At 30.0% G+C, this 17137-nt stretch overlaps 1 long non-coding RNA gene and 2 pseudogenes across 9 annotated transcripts; 2 read left to right on the top strand and 1 right to left on the bottom strand.

Moving 5' to 3' along the window:
* Nucleotides 1-594: 594 nt before the first annotated feature.
* On the bottom strand, nt 595-862 carry AT3G06015. The gene has a single exon (NR_141220.1). It is a non-coding gene; the product is annotated as an other RNA (long non-coding RNA).
* Nucleotides 863-3374: 2512 nt separating this feature from the next.
* Nucleotides 3375-8485, top strand: AT3G30145 (annotated as a pseudogene; the record flags this gene model as incomplete). Its single annotated transcript has 1 exon — nt 3375-8485.
* Nucleotides 8486-14467: 5982 nt separating this feature from the next.
* On the top strand, nt 14468-17120 carry AT3G30122 (annotated as a pseudogene). Of its 7 annotated transcripts, none has more exons than one of them (8): nt 14469-14948; nt 15096-15136; nt 15264-15338; nt 15414-15462; nt 15630-15669; nt 15756-15815; nt 16569-16746; nt 16832-17111. The 7 variants fall into 7 exon arrangements; another variant differs by having other exon boundaries at nt 14489-14948; nt 15533-15669; nt 16832-17120; another variant differs by having other exon boundaries at nt 15264-15462.
* The last annotated feature ends 17 nt before the right edge of the window (nt 17121-17137 follow it).

Below are 17137 nucleotides of genomic sequence, written 5' to 3'. Positions count from 1 at the left end.
AAGAAGTACTTGAGCGTAACCGACCCAAACATTCTAGCCTTCCCTTAGTCTCAAACTATTGATCCCGCTATTGCTGATGTCCAAACATTGGTCCTTTAATTTTTTATCCTTCTCTGAACTTGAAAACGTGTGTTGGTTTGAATAAGAATGTTTGTTCGTTTTGAACATGAATGGTTTTTGGTTTTGAATTGAACAAGAATGTGTGGTTTGTTGTTTGTATTTTAAAAACAAATTTCTTATGTGTTAACAAGTCTGTCGATAATAAATTAAAAATTACAATCAATTTATCTAGAATTAAATCAAGAATTAATTGCAGGCTAAATCGAGAATTAAACCTCTAATCAGTCACAAAGTAGTAGCAATTCAGTCACCAAAACGTTCATAATTTTTTTGTCATGTAGTGGCAAAGATGTTGCATAACAGTCGCTATACTTAGCGACGATATTGCGCCAAATAGTGACCACTTAAATCGGTCGCACATTAGGCTGTTATGTGAGTGATTATTTTAACACGATGTTTAGCAAATACATGTTTTACTCACAAAGTAGTCGCAAATAGGGGTTTTGTGACTGATTAATGACTTCATATGTAGTCGCCATCTAGCTGTTTTCTTGTCCTGCAAGAAAATAAGTTAGTTGTTTTCTTGTCCTGCCAAAAAGTAACTTAGCTGTTTTCTTGTAGTATACCGATGCAAACTTTTTTTCCAAGGAGTTTGATTAGTCTAGGTGACGATGTGGGCGTGTCTCCATGGGAACGAGCATTCCACTCTCTCCATATGCAGTGAATCGAAGCTTGGAAACGTACCGGGGTAAGAACAATTGTGCTGCTTCAAAGGTGGTGTCCGAGAGTAGTGGGAGAAGGTTGTTCCAACTAATGGCACATCGATTCTTGAGAAGATGTTTATATATCATCTTAAATGTTCCTTAACCACAAGTTAAATTTGTGAGATAACTATATCGATCTGCTAACAAGTTGATTGACACTCAACAAGTCTTTGTAACCAATGTTTTTTTATTCTTTTTGGCATGGATACAATCTTTAGGTTAAACTCTTTTTGTAAAGCCTCAAACTTTTATTTTACATGATATTCACATTCTTATGATAGCTTAATATACACAAAAGATCTTTTCAAAAGATCAATTAAGATACACACAAATCAAAACAGAATAACTGCCAAAAGCTATAATTATTATTTCCTATACAAATCTACATAATATACTTTAGCAGTATCATTTAGTTTCTCAGAACTTTCAATTCGTAATAGTAGTGTGTTTTTCTAGAATAATGAAGAAAAAAATGGAATTTGGTAAAAATAGCAACACAAATTCATTTCATCCTGCAAAGAGGAACTGTTCCACTCCCATTTCTAGATTGTAATAGAATGTTACACAACATAATGCATCAAATGCTAAGCAATGTGTTCCTATAAAGTCTAATTACGATAGAGTATTTGCAGATCTTACAAATTTAACTCTTGTTGTAATAGAAGAATCACATTGTCCATCATAAATCAGCCTTTTACAATCTCAGCTAGGTGTAAAAAACCATATTAGATCATCCATATTTTTGTAAATAGTTTATTAAGTATTTCATATCTTAATTGATGATTAATTTTCCAAAACTTAACTTAATGGTTATATCTTTATAGATGCCAGATCGTTCAAAATCATACTTTACACCAAATCGTAATGGATATTGTATACCACATTTGTTATCACAAAGTCATAATTCTGAAATTATTGATGAATCTCCTCTAGACATAGGTAATCAGTATGACATAAACTTAGAATGAAATATATTTTCCTAATAATGTTTCTATGATATACAAATGATATATTTATTATTTTAAACCCTTCACTACAACCTCTAACCAAGTTACAGATCAAATTAGGTGGTCAGGAATTTACTCCGGTCAGAGTGAAACAATCAAAGTCAGCACTTGGATCAGATAATTTGCTAACTTCAATAATATTAGAAGCTTTAACAAGTAAGATTCATTATATAAGACACAAGGTTCTTATTTCAAATTTCTAATCTAAAACTTTTGTAGAAACTAATTCAATCTTACTTTCCTAATTATATTCAGGTACAAAAAAATGAAGAAAACCATACAAATCTTTTATCAGTTCCTATTAGTCAGTCATATTTTGATATAGGCAGAGATCATTATTTCCCGAAAAAGGTGACTACACTTAAAATATTTTACTTATTGCAAGGGATATGCAATGTGGAACATATAAATTGTTTTTTCTTTGTTTCAGGGACAATTAACCAAGAGAATTCAAGTGATCAAAGCAGCAAATCCAGACTAAAAAGTCTGCTAATTAAGTATTAAAAGACATTACGAACAAACATGTTAGAGGAAGAAAACTAAACTCTCCTGTCATGAATGTAGTTGATGCTGCTCCTGAAAAACGAAAGGAAAAAATGTCTCAAGTGGTAAAAGTTTTATATCCTTCTCTCCGTTTATATTCACATTTTAAATTGTGTAGCAGTAGATATTATTGGATTTACTTAGAAATATAAAAGCATAAATCAGGTCATTATGATAAATGCGAATATATCATCCTATATATGTTTATTTATATGACGTGCAGACATCAACAATTTCTTATATCCATGTATTTAACATTAAATGCAGATGCTGAAAATATTATTCCCATTGGCAATTCACAAATACATACCATGCCACCACGAATTAATACCTCTCCTTCTTTTGTTTTCAAAGACTACTGAAGCAAAATGAGAACCATTAGAACTCAGCAAATGGAAAATGATAGAATTTATATTTCACCAGCAGCAGAAAAAGGTTGGTTTATAGATTTTTATTGACAAACATTTACATTAATTTGGAAAAAAAAAATATATCCATCTTTTATTATTATCAGTTTCTGTTAACAATGATCAAATACTTGGAAAGACAACTGAGAAATCTAAATCAAGTAATCCAAAGTATCGGAACTTAGAGGAAGAATTTGATGATGCAATATAGACATAATATTCTGAAGGCAAGTATAATTTAAACATTAATATTTTTTTCATTTTGTGATAATTTATTGTTTTCAAAACCATTGTAGATGATGTCGAGCAAACGTATTTATACAATAACAATGATGAGGAAGATCTTACTCTGTCTGAATCTGATGAAGAACCGCCTACTATCAACCAAGATCCATTTACAGGTGGAGACTTCAGTAATCTATCTACAAAGAGAAACAAAAAAGGTAAAACAGCAAAAGATGATTTAGGTATTTAAACAAGAATATTTTAATACATAAAATCTATAAAAATTTGTATATAGTACAACATTTTTATCATTAGGTTATCTAGATCATGGTGATTCGACATACAAGTGTCGTTTTTGTGGAGCTATAATGTGGTACGACGAGCGTTTTAACAAAAGAAGGAGATCTAAAAATTCGACGTTTTTCTCTACTGTTTGCAAGGGACTATAATACTTCCATTTTTGAAAAAGTCTCTGGAACGCCTAACAAGGTTACTTACAGGAAAAGATCGACTAAGTAGACATTTTCAGAAAAATCTCAAACCGTACGGAAAAGAATTTTCAATGACTTCACTTGGTGGTAAAGTTGATAGGTCAGTTCAAAAAGTAAAATGACCAAATATGTTTCAACTACAAGGAGCAAACTATCATCTCACATACAAGTGAGACTTTCCATATGCGTATTGTTAGTGATCGTATAGGTAAGGATGGAAGGAATTATTACAACCCAACAACATCTGAAGTGGCTGCAGTGATTCCTGGAGATTTTGTGAAAGGAATGTCATCTCGTGACATAATCGTTGAAAAGAAAACAACTGGCAGACTACAAAGGATTAGCGAAATTCATTCCTCTTATTCGCCACTACAATATCCTTTCATTCTCTATTATGGTGAAGATTGTTTCAGAACTAAGATACATAAAGGATACACTGGGAAAAACAATACCAGCAAAATTAAGTCCACTAGTATGAGACAATGGTTTGCTTTTCGGGTTCAGGAAAGGGAGAATGAAAGCCATACTCTTCTATTGTGTAGGAGATTGTTTCAACAGTTCTTGGTTGATGGCTATTAAACAATTGAAGCTAATAGGTTGTCTTATATTAAATTCAATCAATCAAAAATTCGTTGTGAGAAATTCAGTAACATCAAAGAAGCGTCTGCAGCTGGAAACAAAAAAATGAATGAACATGGAAGACCTTTGATTATTCCTTCCTCATTCACCGGTGGTCCTCGATATATGGTACAACAATATTATGATGCAATTGCCATATGTAAGCATTACGGGTTTCCAGATCTATTCATCATTTTTACGTGTAATCCTAAGTGGCCATAGATTATTAGGTATTGTAAAGAACGTGGTTTGAATCCTGATGATAGACCAGATATTATATGTCGTGTTTTCAAGATTAACCTTGATTCACTTATGTTTGATTTGACTGAAAAGCATCTTCTTGGAAAACTGTCGCATGTAAGTTTTCTATATATTTATTTATTGTTTAATATATATGCATATATATCTTAAATAGTTTTGAAAAGTAATGATTATATTTTTCTCATGCATCTATACAGTTGAATTTCAAAAAGAGGCCTGTCACATGCTCATATACTGTTATTCATGGCATCTAGGAGTAAGCTACAATCTTCTGATGATATTAACAGGATAATTTGTGCTGAAATACAAGACAAACAAAAGAACCTAGAGCTTTATGAGGTCATCAAAGAGTCGATGATATACGGCCCTTGCGGTGCAGCGTTTACAAATTCTCCATGTATGGTAGATGGTAAGTGTTTAAAGATGTATCCTAAGCCTCATGCTAACTTGATCTAAAGTAGGATATCAAGCTCATATCAATGTGGAGTGGTGTAATCAAACAGGTTCCATCAAATATTTATAGGAGGCGGGAGACATAAGATTTTGTTGAAAAGTGTGGATTTAAGTGTGACAATAGGTATGTTGTACCTTACAATGGGAAGTTATCGTTGCGATATCGATCTCATATCAATGTGGAATGGTGTAATCAAACAGGTTCTATCAAATACTTATTCACGTATATTAATAAAAGACCTGATCGTGTTGTTGTGGTTGTTGAGCGTATAAACAAGAGTCAAACTTCAAATACAGTTTCTGAGAACATTCCTAAATAAGATAAGCCAAAGAAGAATGAAATTAAGGATTACTTTGATTCCAGGTTTGTTTATATTTATATAAGCAAGAAACAATTTGTTATATAATTTATAACAAGGATGTTTTATATTAAAATTTCTTTGTTTTTGTAATCCTTTGCAGATTTGTATCTGTTTCAGAAGCAATATAGAGGATTTTTAAATTCCCAATTCAATTTAGAAATACACTGGTGCATAAGCTTTCTTTCCACAAAGAAGGAAATCACCCGTGTTGTTTCGATGAGGATGAAGATATTTAAGATGTTTTGGAAAAAAAAAAGCAAATGAAGATTATCAGTTTACTGCTTGGTTGTATTTGAATAGTCATGACAATTTTGCAAAGACCCTCACTTATTCTGAGATACGAGCACATAATACTTGGGATGGGAAGAACAAGCAATGGAATACATGTATAAGAGGATTCTCTTTAGATAGGTATAAATTACGTCCCACGAAAAATGGAAGCTGAATATTTTATGCGTATATTACTTAACATAGTACGAGGTCCTACATGTTCTGATGATATCAAAACATTCAAAGAGAATTTTTACGAAACATTTAAAGAAGCATGTTTGGCCCGTGATATTTTAGACGATGATCAAATTATATTGATGGTATCGTTGATGCAAGCCAATGGTTATTTGGAGATGATCTTTAGAATCTGTTTGCTAATATGATACTGTCTGAGTCTTTATCAAGAGCAGAACATGTTTGGGAAGCAACATGGCATATTTTATCAGAAGATATTGAGAACAAGAAGAGGGAAGAATTTAATAACCCAGGATTGTACTATGTTTCATACAAACCAGTTTTAATCATTAGTTTAGATTCACAGTGATTTGCTTCTTATTTTTAGGACATGTTAATATACGTTTCAGATTTCACTTTGTGTGAAGTTGACAAGAGAAATTATAATCTTCAGGAGATTGAGAAACTACTTCTTATGAATGGTTATTGTTTGACAAACCTTAAGACCTTTCCTTATACAACAAGGGAAACAATTGATAATTCGAATAGATTGATTGTTGATGAGATGAGATATAACATAAGTGAGTAGATAGAAAAGCACAACGAATGGCTCACTATGATGAAAATGGAGTAAAAATCAATTTTTGATGAGATAATGCGTGTAGTTGATTCTCAATCAGGTGGAGTTTTCTTTGTTTATGGTTTAGGAGGTACTGGCGACAATTTTTGTGTAAAATATTATCAGCTGCTATCAGATCCAAAGGAAAAATCGTGCTCAATGCTGCATCGAGTGAGATAGCTTCATTACTTTTACCCGGTGGACGGACAGCACATTCCAAATTTGCTATTCCTTTAAATCCAGATGATACCTCTACGTCTTCAATAGGTCGGAATACTGATATTGGAGATTTAATGAAGGAAGCTTCTCTTATAATATGGGATGAGGCACCAATGATGAGTAAGGTTTGTTTAGAATCATTTGATAGAAGTTTAAATGATGTGTGCTGGGAAAACATGATAACATGCCTTTTGGTGGTAAGGTGATTTTAGACAATTTCTTCCCATAATCCAGGGTGCAGGAAGAGCTAAAATAATGTTATCTTCGTTAAATGCATCTTCTATGTGGGAGAAATGCAAAGTACTAAAGCTAACTAAGAATATGCGACGTCTAAGCAACATAATTCAAACATGTTCACAACATGACGACTTTTCTTATCAAAACTTAAAAAATTGATATTATGTAGCTTGAATATTATGTTATGAACATGTTTCATTTATGTTGTGTGTTTGAATCAAGGTTCTTTGTTTGTTTAATACAGTTTTTTTTAATTAGGATTCCAAAAAATAGAATGTGAAATCGATAATTAAACATGTAATCAGTCATCAAATAGTTTCAATTCAGGCACCAATACTTTAACTAAACAGTCGCCATGTAGTGGCAAATAGTCATTATATCATTCACAAAATAGTCGCCAAAGAGTCACTATGGAGTGGCAATAATGTCTCCCAACAGTCGCTAAATCGGCGACTAAATAGTGACAACATTACTTAATTATTCATCAGTCGGTAAGTGGCGACGGTTTGGCGACTAAAAAATTTAGCGACACATGGTTTGCCGAGTACGTGTTTTAGTCGCCAAATTGTCGTCTTAATGGGTTTATCGACTATTACGCTCCTTATTCTGTTGTCACTAATTACATGTTTTCTTGTAGTAATGGGTACTGTTGATTATATTTCTGATCTTAATATTCAAAGGCCTAGTTTTTTTTTACGTGAAGATTTTGTGTATTTTGAATCATCAACCAAACCACTTTGATGAACCCACAACAATGATCCTCACATATGAAAATGTTTGTATATGTATCATTTGTTTTTTTTTAAATCACTTACTAACTTTGTTTTTGATTTTATTCTTTATATCATTCATCTATTTCGAGTTTACATCTTATTAGGCTAATAAGATTGATGCAACAATACCGACTGAAAATTATATGTACAATTTCCAAGAGGGACTCAAGGAAGGTAGTTGGTATAACATGAAAAACTTCTATGTAATGAGATCAACTAAACATACAAAATACTCTTGGTGTCCTTTGGAAATTCAATGTATCTGGCTAACAAGTATGTGGCCTATTAGTCCTAAATCTTGTAGCAACTACCTTGATTTTGTCCCTTGAGATGAAGTCAAATATGCCATTGATCAAGACAAGAATTATGTGACAGGTAATTTGATTTGTGTAATTTCAATCAAAAATTATTGTAATTTTAGAAACATATTAAGTTAGGACTAATTGATTTAAAACAAATGTTGTTGATGTGATTTCAAACGTATCTCCTATTCGAAGGTTTCCATTTGTATGCCGTCACCGAGAGACTAACTATGAGGCAAGATATGTGTCTTTTGACATCACTTTTTGGAATAAAACATCATTATTTATAAAATGTCTTATGATTTTGTGGTTGAAGGGGAAAGGTTACAACCTGTGTTGTAAATGGTAACTCCTGTCAGTTTTTCGTCACGAACTAGTTTAAGAAAATAGCTTATGTGACTTATAACTATGAGCCAGTCCTCATTGTTATACGTTTTTGGAGAATCTCGGAGTTCAATGGTAAGTTTGTTAGAGTTTCCCATTCGTGAACAATGTTTGAATGCAATTAAACTGTATTTTGTTTTTTTTTTTGTTTTTGTTTAGGTAATAACTGTTTTATGAGTGAGAATGGTTGTTCAAAGCTTTACATTGATCCAACTTTCACTGATTTTGACACTCAGAGATACTTGTAAGTAACATTCTATCATATAAAGAGTATATACCAAATTTCAAAATGACTTTATTTTACATGTTTTAACATAGACATGTCTTTGAAGTTGGACAAGTTTATGATTATGTGAAAATGGAGTTGGATCATGATAACTAAAGTGGATATGGATTGATATAACTGCTATGCTTGCTATTTTTTATTTATCTATGTCGTTTTATTTGAATAAACTTTGTTCAGAAACTTAATTTGTTTCTGTTTATGTTTATCTAAGGTTCAAACTACTTTATGATTCCATGTTATAAAGAGTAGTGTTCATACTGAAAATATCATATCAATCTATAATTCATACCGGAAACATGTTATAGATAAACATTACTCAAAATTATCTTAAGAACCTAAAACTAAAACATGCAATGTAAACATAAAGAAGTATAAATAAATTTGAAAGGTCACAAATTATGGTCTTTGTCTTTGTGACAAATTGATTTAAAAGGTCACGAATTATGGTTTTCGGGTCTCCATTGCAAAATCTGATATTCAATTCACCTCTTATCTCAAAGTCCCGATTCACATCTCTAAACGATTGATACTGGAGCATAATGAGGAACCGATTGAGATTGTGAATTAAAAATCCAGTTGTAGGAAGAAAAACAATTAGCTTTTCCATATGGCACATATCTCCCATAAACCGATTGAATCATGAATTCAACGAATCTAATTATCAAAAATCAGATCAAAGAAAAAAACTCTTACCTAATACTTGAATCGATCTTTGTTGCGCCAATTATTGGAATTCAACATGAGTAAGATGATCGTTTAAGGAGTTTGAAGAATTTTTCTCAGAAATTGATCTAATAGATCTATGGATGTCGGAAGGACGAGAAGACGATGTGTTTTTAAAAAATTAATTAATTTCTGAAATAAAAGTAATAATAAAAAATTTGGCCATTTGAGTGGGTGTTATATTAGGTCATAAACGATCGAAAACGAGGAAATTATTACAGTTGAAGATATATGGTATTTTCTTGGGTGGGTGTAGATGATATTTTGTTCTTATACAATTAGATGGTTAGGTACATTAACTAAATAAAATATACATAGTTACCGTAACTATATTTTATTTTTTTGGTCAAATTGACATATATATTTGGATTAAATATAATTATACGAAACTATACAACACATTATTACATAATCAGTATTTCCTATTCGTAAAGTCAGTTCGATACACATTATTTAATAATATTGTTATGTACTTTTGTTTACGTTTTTACGATTTAAATTTATTAACCTCCTCAATCAGAATCGCAACCTATTCTATTTTATTACCACACTAGATATTGACCTGCGATATACCGCGGGTGAATATGTTTATTTAAAAGTTATATAAATCTTTTTACAAAAATTATTATTTGTATATGAATGATATATTTTTGACACCTAATTTTTATTTATGGTAAGCTTGGGTAATTCATGTTTTATGTTCTGATATTTGTTGTCTAATAATTTAACATTAAAATTCAATATTTGTTTTTTGGAAAAATTCTTTGTAATGCCTTTTCACACTAACCCTTTTCAATTCTACTTTTTCTATTTACCATTTTCATTTATATCCGATTTAAATTTTTAATGACCATTTTACCCCTATTTGTAAATTGATTTAGGTTAACAAAATGAAATATTTATATTTTTCGCCTAAAATATTCCAAAATAAAATTTCCTGCCAAAATTTTCCCGCCAAAAAATTTCGGAAAAAAATTTTCCGCCAAAAAATTTCTCGCCAAAAATAAATTTCGAAAACATTTTTCCCGTATTTTTTTTTTTGGCGGGAAATAGATTTACAAGAGATTTTAAAAGGATTTTAAAATATTTTAAAAGATTTACAAAAGATTTTAAAAGGGTTTAAAAGATTTATAAGAGATTTTAAAAGGGTTTTAAAATTTTTACAAGGGATTTTAAAGGGCTTTAAAAAACTTACAAGAGATTTTAAAAGATTTTTAAAGTGTTTAAAAGTGTTTTAAAATATTTACAAGAGATTTTTAAAGTGTTTTAAAAGATGTACAAGAGTTTTTAAAAGATTTTAAAGAAATTATAAGAAAACCCTTTAAAAACTCTTATAAATCTTTTTAAAACCTTTTGTAAAGGTTTACAAGAGTTTTAAAATGGTTCAAAAAGAGTTGTAAATGTTTTAAATACTTACAATTCTTTTTCTAAGAGTTAAAAAATGCTTGTAAAGACTTTATAAGAGTTTTAAAAGGATTTACAAAGGTTTAAAATCCTTGTAAATCCTTTTAAAACTCTTTAAAAACTCTTGTAAATCATGTTTTACCTTTTTATAAGCTTTTACAATCCTTGTAAATCATTCTATACCACTTACTTATCTTTTAAAAACGATTGTAAACCATGCAAACCTTTTTTAAAATCCCTTGTAAATTATTTTTTGACACTTACTTATGCTTTAAAAACGATTGTAAATCATGTTAACCTCTTTTAAAATCCCTTGTAAATCATTCAATGCCACTTCTTTATGCTTTAAAACGATTGTAAACCATACAAACACTTTTAAAATCCCTTGTAAATCATTCTATGCCACTTACTTATGCTTTAAAAACGATCGTAAATCATGTTTTACCCTTTTATAAGCTTTTAAAATCCCTTGTAAATCATTCCAATACCACTTACTTATACTTAAAAAAACATTGTAAACCATGCTAACCCTTTTTAAAAATCCTTGTAAATCATTCTATGCCACTTACTTATGCTTTAAAAACGATTGTAAATAATGTTTTACCCTTTTATAAGCTTTTAAAATTCCTTGTAATCATTCAATGCTACTTACTTATGCTTAAAAAACGATTGTAATTCTTATAAAACTATTGTAAAAAGTTTTAAAATGATTTACAAAGGTTTAAAAAGGGGTTTTAAAGTATTTACCTATGTTTTTAAAGACTTTATAAAGATTTTAAGAGGTTTTAAAATGATTTACAAGGTTTTTTAAAAGAGTTTTAAAAAAATTTACAAGGATTTTTAAAAGCATTTTTTTGGCTGGGAAAAAAAATTTACGAGAAAAAATTTTAGCGGGAAAATTATTTTTTGGCGGGAAAAAAAGTTTGGCGGAAATATTTTTTTGGCGCGAAAAAAAATTTGGCAGAAAACTTTTAGTTTCTAATTACATGTTCTTATTAGATGAGGGTAATTTGGTCATTCTGTTCAAGGGAAGAGAAATTTTTAAAAATGAACAATATAAAAGGGTATTGTTGCAAAAGGGTAGTAAAAAAAGGGTAGTTTTGTAAATCTCCTTTTTTTTTTGTGGTTCGAGTTTTTAAGAGGTAATAAAGATTTAAAACTTGTATTATCTAGAGGTTGACCCGCGGTATACCGCATGTTAATATTTTTGTTCGAAAATTAGAGATTTTTCTTTTATTTAATATTATTTATATGTAAATAACATATTCAAGGGGTACATCATAAGCCTATATTTTTATTAAATAAAAAATTGAATTCTTGTTTTTAAGATGATCTACAGGTACATGCTATTTTTTTATGTATGATACTATGATACACCTTAGGACGATTTTATTAACTAATTTGTTTTTTGAAATTTTAAGTTATATATTTGTTTGGTTAATATTTTTTTTTAGTGTTTAAAATTGTATAATTGTATTTTGATTGTTAATTTTAGGATTTCATTCATAGTATACCATCCCGTATTAATATCAATTCAAACCCGTCCCACCATATAACCTAGTTCCATGAAATTAGTCATAATTTTGTCATTTTTATGAAGTTTGAATATTTATAATATTAGAAACTTCAAAAAAGTTTTAATTCGATCCAAATTTCATAATTGCATATTGATTGTTACATCTAAGATTTCACCCGTAGTATATTGCCCGTATTTATATTTTTTTAATATTTATATGTTTAAACTTCTAATAAAGTTTAAATATTTACAAAATTTAAAACTTCAAAAAAAATTAAAATTATTAATACTTAAAAGTTTTTATGGTCTTAAAAATTTTAATACTTAAATTTTAATAAAGTTTAAATATATATAATATTTTAAACTTTTTAAGTTTTTAGTTATTTAAAATAAAGAACCGGAGTAAACCGAATAACACTTTTAATTTTGGATGTCTGATATATCAAGGTTCCTGCTCATTCATATTCAAAAATATTTTAGTCTTTTTTATAGTATGACTCTAAACGAATTCCTAATTTTAAGCAATGTGAAATATTGTACACTTATTTTTTTCCATAGATTGAGTATTATATGTCTGTTTTTTAAAATTTGAATTGCATCATATGCAGAAAAATTAAATATTTTATTAACTATATGTATTTTATAAATAAATTCAAAATAAATTAGATATAAGAACAAATATAGTAACATAAAATAATATATTTATATCTAATGTCGATATAGAAATTTTAGAAAATTAGCCTTAATCGAATATAGTTCAAAAAAAAGATTTAATTAAGGATAAAAGTTTAGGAAAGAGTTAATTGAAGTATTTAATGAAAACTAACAATTTGTAAGTATTTAGACATATAATATTTGGTTGAGTTTAAATCTGTAAGGACTAATATTGACAATAATAAAAAGGTAAGAGATTTTTGGCCAAAAACCCTACCAAAAATGTATATATATATATATGTCCAAATATATTTTTTTCAGAAATTTCCAAATACGTATCCTTTTAATACTATAAAAACACGTTCCGTAAACGTCAAATAAATTCGGAAACAAAAACATTCTCCCCCGTTGTAGCGCAGATCCAATCCTAGTAAGCTAATACAAAGTAGTATCCAATTCCTGTGAAACATTTGCAAACATATATAGAGCATACAAAATTGAGAACTTTGTTTAAAGCCCACAAAACCCTATCGAAATTGTGTTCTCATCATTCTCTTTGGAACTTTGTTCAAACGCAAACTAAATTGAGAAACAAGATTAAGATACTATATGTGACAAAGATTATCTCCACCCACATGATTCACAACATATAACTAAAGTTAATATTATTATATTTATTGGATAAAGCCTGCCTAAATAGAAGGATGTAACAAATAAATATAAATATTTATTAATAATATTTGAATTCTAAATAGTAATTCATACCTTTTTAATATTTAACTTAGTCATATTATCTTAAACCAAATTAATATCTAAATTGTTGATATTTTAATTCTATACAGTAACCTCCACATTTTTTAATTTTAATTTAGTATATTTTTTTTAAAACAAATTTTAATCTTATATATGTTATTTTGCAATATATTATAACTGTTTATTTTATCATAATATATTGGACTTTGATTCTACCCATTTCATATTAATGGATAAGTACTAATTTTTTATATAAAAAAAATATGTATATTCATATCAAATCTATATCTTAGTAATAATATTTTTTAAAATAAGAAAACATTTATTTACAAAAAAAAATTGAAAAACACAAAAAGTTTGGAAAACAGACATTTGTTAAAGTATAATTTTTATATATGTTTTAATCTCGTTTTGAATGACTAAAAGTAATTCATATAATAAAAATAGGTTTTAAAACTAAAACTCCTTTACTTACAATTTTTCAAAAAAAAATGTAGATCTAAATACTCACCGTTTTTCACCAACATCGAAATGATTTTTTTTTCTCCACTCAATGAGCAACGACTAACAAAATCGTTCTTCAATGATTTTTAATATTACAGATTAATGGAGACAAACGTACAAGAAATCTCCATCGATCTATAATTAGAACCCTTCATTGTGATTATACGTATAAAGAGAAATGTCGTAGGTCGTAGATCGTTGAAAGTTTCCAAAATAGAAAAAAGAAATATCATATGTCGTAGATCTAATAAAGATCAGAAGATATTATTTATGTAAGAGTTATCATAATTTGAAATTAATAATAAATCTATACTATTAACAGAGAATGAAATATATGAACCATTTGAGCCGTTTTCGTTTTTCGTGGTCCAGGAACAAAAAAACAATTAAGGGTATAAGCGTCATTTACCCATCGATTGTTGTCATTAATATTTCATTAACCCTATGATACAAGAATCGGAAGATAAAGGCAAGTACTACAAGAATCTTCAGAAGAAAGTTCTCGAATCTGTGACCGAGGTCAGTGACATCGACGCCATCATTGAGCAAGCTGAGGAGGCAGAGTGATGCAGGGCATATTTCCTCTTCTTAATAGTTTTCTATTCTTTTTTTCTAGAAGTTTAACATTATCTAGAGTTTAGTATTTTTCCTTTATTTAGTTTCCAATTCCTTGAAAGATTAGGTTTGATGTTTTATTATATATAGTTGATAGCCTAAGCTTTGTAAGGACACAACATTATTAATTTAATCAAAGAGCTTTTAAACTCTAAAAACCCTTATTGCGGCTAGAACTCGAGAGTTCTCAACGGAGTAAGAAGACATAGATTCTTGGGCATTCTTAGACTAAACAAGTTTCTTTGTGTTATCTATCTTGGTTTACATTACAGAGCGTCTTTACACCATTAATCATAGCTCCTCCACACCTTTGTCCATTAATCTGTAAGCTTTCTCTTCTTCTAATTTCCTCTTTTTTATTGTTCTTTGATTGATTAAGTTTTTGTGGTTCTGTTTGTATAAGTTCAATATGGTAGTGTCATCTTGATGTTCTTATGGTGTGCTGTTTCTCTAATGTTTTTGGTGAAACAGAGACACAAATTCCAGCTCAAGTGTTATAAGATACATGCCAGGTACCTATCTTCAAGACTCTTTCATTTAGTAACGACTATTTACCTCACTCTTCTATTCATTCTACTCCTGCTTGCTCTTGGCCTTGGCTGCTTACTCTGTGGTTATTTAATCTCTTTATTGCTTCAGAACATGTCTGTTATTGGATTCGATATCGACCCTGAATCTCTTGAAACAGCAACACTAAATGCAGAGGAACTTGAGGTTTTTTTTGAAATGAAATGAGTTTTCTTTTGGTTGTATAGCAAACACCATTGCTATAATTGGTTTGTTTTGTAGGTGCAGATAGATTTCGTTCAGTGTGACAGTACAAAGCTAGAGTTAAAAGGTACTATCCTCCTTTCATTTTTGGTACAATCCTACTCGTAACTTTTTTGTGGCTCTATGAATTTTTTTAGGTACAATTGTTGATACTGTTGTAATGAACCCTCCATTTGGTACACGAAAGAAAGGAGCTGATTCGATTTGGTGATGATGATGTCTATGTTTGAGTAGGTCAGCTACTGTTAGGCTTATCGATGGCCAACAAAACATGGTAAATGTGACTCAAATTCTTGGAAGTGTAGCTTTGATTCTGCACAATAGGACTCATAAATTTCCAGTTTGTTTTGCTCTCTATAGCTTGGTTTAGTGTCTAAAGACGAAGCCGTTCGAATGGCTGATGATGCTGAACTTGATCTGGTATGTGTTTCCATTGAAATGCTCTTACTTGTGGACATTAGCTATTCGGTATATGCAATGGTTTTTGTACGATATGAGTCAGAACTCGAATAAGTGAAAATGAGCTAATAGATGGAAGATTGAACTAGAATTAAAGTAAATATTAGAAGAAATGCTCTGATACCGTATTAGCATAACTGAATTTGGATGAATGATTTATATTATTCTCTTCTTGAAGAAGAAGAGAATGTACATTGGTGAATAGCTGCTGCTGCGTCTTCGTCTACTGGGTAGTGAGATCTTGATGCCTGGTTCAAAGTACAAGAATTATCATTTGCCATTGCTTTAGCTACATATGCAGTACACTATTCATGATTTAGATATATAGGCATATACTTTGGCTATTGTATACGTTACATAGATAAACTGAACGTACAATACTGAGTTTACATGATCTATACTATTTGTTGTCATCAAGAGAAGGTTACAAATAAATTGAACTTACAAGCTTCCCATTGTTACACGCTTCCACCATTGAAATGAGTTTCTTCCCATTGTAAACAAGTTAGGCTAATTTCAATGCTCCTCTGCACTAGACTAAACAAAAAATTATCAAAATGACATCCATAAGCGTTGGCTGATAGGCTCACATATTGATCAAAATGTGTAGTTTATCCATTATTCACTGCTAAAATCTCATGTTCTGTTTAGTGCAATTGGTCAAATCTATAATATTGAACCATTGGCTAACGATTGATCCAATGTCTTGAACAGCGTGCTACAATCAAAGTGAACGGTAAATACGCATATGAACAAGGCTTCAGCAATGGCGGTACTTCAATCATGGTTAGACCAACTAGAGATGGCACGTCAGACATCAGTGAACGCTCAACATACACGATCACTAACAGAGATCAGCTGGGGAAACCAGATACGAACTTATGTTCTCCATGTATGTAGATACCGAATCCACACATTTTCCGTTGCAATTTGGTTTACATGACAATGATCTGAGTAATTATTCTTTGCTTTTGTAGCAATACAGAATGGTGAAGGATCTGAGAACAAACTACGAGGTCTCTGATCCTGACTCGGTTCTTGAAGGAGACTTAGATGGTTTCATCTCTAAGCTTCTTATCTTCTTCTTTAGACAAAGATGATCCTGACCATTAGTTTAGAGATGTTGACATGATTGTCTCAAGAGAGTTTCTACTTATGTTTACTTGAAACGTCTTTTATTACTAAACTCCGAAAGGACTTTAGAATGACATTCATTGTTTTTAAAATGGTTTAAATAAAATCTTTACACAGTATTCCGATATTACTTCTAGCAAAAGAGAACA

The sequence above is a fragment of the Arabidopsis thaliana genome, chromosome 3, assembly GCF_000001735.4.
Source record: "Arabidopsis thaliana chromosome 3, partial sequence".
NCBI classification, from domain to species: Eukaryota; Viridiplantae; Streptophyta; class Magnoliopsida; order Brassicales; family Brassicaceae; genus Arabidopsis; species Arabidopsis thaliana.
This window is presented reverse-complemented; position numbering and strand designations above follow the sequence as displayed.